The sequence below is a fragment of the Petromyzon marinus genome, unplaced genomic scaffold, assembly GCF_048934315.1.
Source record: "Petromyzon marinus isolate PM22_M1 ecotype Great Lakes invasive population unplaced genomic scaffold, UKy_Petmar_22M1.pri1.0 PM_Scaffold_33, whole genome shotgun sequence".
NCBI lineage: Eukaryota > Metazoa > Chordata > Hyperoartia > Petromyzontiformes > Petromyzontidae > Petromyzon > Petromyzon marinus.
This window is the reverse complement of record NW_027423313.1, coordinates 492169-496542: the sequence shown is the minus strand read 5'-3', so window position 1 is coordinate 496542 and position 4374 is coordinate 492169.

The following is a 4374-nucleotide window of genomic DNA, read 5'->3' as shown; positions in this document are numbered from 1 at the left end:
AGTTTCACAGATGTCCCAATAGTTTCATAGATGTCCCAGTAGTTTTACAGATATCCCAGTAGGTTAACAGATGTCCCCATAGTTTCACAGATGTCCCCATAGTTTCACAGATGTCCCAATAGTTTAACAGATGTCCCAATAGTTTAACACATGTCCCAGTAGTTTAACATATGTCCCAGTAGTTTCACAGATGTCCCAGTAGGTTACCAGATGTCCCCATAGTTTCACAGATGTCCCAATAGTTTCACAGATGTCCCAGTAGTTTTACAGATATCCCAATATGTTAACAGATGTCCCCACAGTTTCACAGATGTACCAGTAGTTTCACAGATGTCCCAATAGTATCACAGATGTACCAATAGTTTCAAATATGTCCAAATAGTTTCACATATGTCCCATTAGTTTCACAGATGACCCCATAGTTTCACAGATGTCCCAATAGTTTAACAGATGGCCCAGTAGTTTTACAGATGTCCCAGTAGTTTCACACATGTCCCAGTAGTTTCACAGACGCCCCAATAGTTTCACATATGTCCCATTAGTTTCACAGATGTCCCATAGTTTCACAGATGTCCCAATAGTTTCACAGATGTACCAGTAGTTTCACAGATGTCCCAATAGTTTAACAGATGTCCCAATAGTTTCACCCATGTCCCAATAGTTTCACAGATGTCCCAGGAGTTTAACAGATGTCCCAATAGTTTAACAGATGTCTCAGTTGTTTCACAGATGTCCCAATAGTATCACAGATGTCCCAATAGCTTCAAATATGTCCAAATAGTTTCACATATGTCCCATTAGTTTCACAGATGACCCCATAGTTTCACAGATGTCCCAATAGCTTAACAGATGGCCCAGTAGTTTTACAGATGTCCCAGTAGTTTCAAACATGTCCCAGTAGTTTTACAGATATCCCAGTAGGTTAACAGATGTCCCCATAGTTTCACAGATGTCCCAATAGTTTAACACATGTCCCAGTAGTTTAACAGATGTCCCAGTAGTTTCACAGATGTCCCAGTAGGTTAACAGATGTCCCCATAGTTTCACAGATGTCCCAATAGTTTCACAGATGTCCCAGTAGTTTTACAGATATCCCAATATGTTAACAGATGTCCCCACAGTTTCACAGATGTACCAGTAGTTTCACAGATGTCCCAATAGTTTAACAGATGTCCCAGTAGTTTAACAGATGTCCCAGTAGTTTCACAGATGTCCAAGTAGGTTAACAGATGTCCCCATAGTTTCACAGATGTCCCAATAGTTTCACAGATGTCCCGGTAGTTTTACAGATATCCCAATAGGTTAACAGATGTCCCCATAGTTTCACAGATGTACCAGTAGTTTCACAGATGTCCCAATAGTTTCACAGATGTCCCAATAGTTTCACATATGTCCCATTAGTTTCACAGATGTCCCAATAGTTTGACATATGTCCCATTAGTTTCACAGATGTCCCCATAGTTTCACAGATGTCCCAATAGTTTCACAGATGTCCCAATAGTTTCACATATGTCCCATTAGTTTCACAGATGTCCCCATAGTTTCACAGATGTCCCAATAGTTTAACAGATGTCCCAGTAGTTTTATAGATGTCCCAGTAGTTTCACACATGTACCAGTAGTTTCACAGACGCCCCAATAGTTTCACATATGTCCCATTATTTTTACAGATGTCCCCATAGTTTCACAGATGTCCCAATAGTTTCACAGATGTCCCATTAGTTTCACAGATGTCCCAATAGTTTCACAGATGTCCAATAGTTTAACAGATGTCCCAGTAGTTTTACAGATGTCCCAATAGTTTCACCCATGTCCCATTAGTTTCACAGATGTCCCAGGAGTTTAACAGATGTCCCAATAGTTTAACAGATGTCCCAGTTGTTTCACAGATGTCCCAATAGTTTCACAGATGTCCCAATAGTTTCACAGATGTCCCAATAGGTTCACATATGTCCCAGTAGTTTTACAGATGTCCCAGTAGTTTCAAAGATGTCCCAGTAGTTTCACAGACGCCCCAATAGTTTCACATATTTCCCATTAGTTTCACAGATGTCCAAGTAGGTTAACAGATGTCCCCATAGTTTCATAGATGTCCCAATAGTTTCATAGATGTCCCAGTAGTTTTACAGATATCCCAGTAGGTTAACAGATGTCCCCATAGTTTCACAGATGTCCCAATAGTTTAACAGATGTCCCAGTAGTTTAACAGATGTCCCAGTAGTTTCACAGATGTTCCAGTAGGTTAACAGATGTCCCCATAGTTTCACAGATGTCCCAATAGTTTCACAGATGTCCCAGTAGTTTTGCAGATATCCCAATAGGTTAAAAGATGTCCCCATAGTTTCACAGATGTACCAGTAGTTTCACAGATGTCCCAATAGTTTCACAGATGTCCCAATAGTTTCACATATGTCCCATTAGTTTCACAGATGTCCCAATAGTTTCACATATGTCCCATTAGTTTCACAGATGTCCCAATAGTTTCACAGATGTCCCAATAGTTTCACATACGTCCCATTAGTTTCACAGATGTCCCAATAGTTTCACATATGTCCCATTAGTTTCACAGATGTCCCCATAGTTTCACAGATGTCCCAATAGTTTAACAGATGTCCCAGTAGTTTTAGAGATGTCGCAGTAGTTTCACACATGTACCAGTAGTTTCACAGACGCCCCAATAGTTTCACATATGTCCCATTAGTTTCACAGATGTCCCCATAGTTTCACAGATGTCCCAATAGTTTCACAGATGTACCAGTAGTTTCACAGATGTCCCAATAGTTTCACAGATGTCCCAATAGTTTCACAGATGTCCCAATAGGTTCACATATGTCCCAGTAGTTTTACAGATGTCCCACTAGTTTCAAAGATGTCCCAGTAGTTTCACAGACGCCCCAATAGTTTCAAATATGTCCAAATAGTTTCACATATGTCCCATTAGTTTCACAGATGACCCCATAGTTTCACAGATGTCCCAGTAGTTTTACAGATATCCCAATATGTTAACAGATGTCCCCACAGTTTCACAGATGTACCAGTAGTTTCACAGATGTCCCAATAGTTTAACAGATGTCCCAGTAGTTTAACAGATGTCCCAGTAGTTTCACAGATGTCCCAGTAGGTTAACAGATGTCCCCATAGTTTCACAGATGTCCCAATAGTTTCACAGATGTCCCGGTAGTTTTACAGATATCCCAATAGGTTAACAGATGTCCCCATAGTTTCACAGATGTACCAGTAGTTTCACAGATGTCCCAATAGTTTTACAGATGTCCCAATAGTTTCACATATGTCCCATTAGTTTCACAGATGTCCCAATAGTTTGACATATGTCCCATTAGTTTCACAGATGTCCCCATAGTTTCACAGATGTCCCAATAGTTTCACAGACGCCCCAATAGTTTCACATATGTCCCATTATTTTTACAGATGTCCCCATAGTTTCACAGATGTCCCAATAGTTTCACAGATGTCCCATTAGTTTCACAGATGTCCCAATAGTTTCACAGATGTCCAATAGTTTCACATATTTCCCATTAGTTTCACAGATGTCCAAGTAGGTTAACAGATGTCCCCATAGTTTCACAGATGTCCCAATAGTTTCATAGATGTCCCAGTAGTTTTACAGATATCCCAGTAGGTTAACAGATGTCCCCATAGTTTCACAGATGTCCCCATAGTTTCACAGATGTCCCAATAGTTTAACAGATGTCCCAGTAGTTTAACAGATGTCCCAGTAGTTTCACAGATGTTCCAGTAGGTTAACAGATGTCCCCATAGTTTCACAGATGTCCCAATAGTTTCACAGATGTCCCAGTAGTTTTACAGATATCCCAATAGGTTAAAAGATGTCCCCATAGTTTCACAGATGTACCAGTAGTTTCACAGATGTCCCAATAGTTTCACAGATGTCCCAATAGTTTCACATATGTCCCATTAGTTTCACAGATGTCCCAATAGTTTCACATATGTCCCATTAGTTTCACAGATGTCCCCATAGTTTCACAGATGTCCCAATAGTTTCACAGATGTCCCAATAGTTTCACATACGTCCCATTAGTTTCACAGATGTCCCAATAGTTTCACATATGTCCCATTAGTTTCACAGATGTCCCCATAGTTTCACAGATGTCCCAATAGTTTAACAGATGTCCCAGTAGTTTTAGAGATGTCGCAGTAGTTTCACACATGTACCAGTAGTTTCACAGACGCCCCAATAGTTTCACATATGTCCCATTAGTTTCACAGATGTCCCCATAGTTTCACAGATGTCCCAATAGTTTAACAGATGTCCCAATAGTTTCACCCATGTCCCAATAGTTTCACATATGTCCCAGTAGTTTTACAGATGTCCCACTAGTTTCAAAGATGTCCC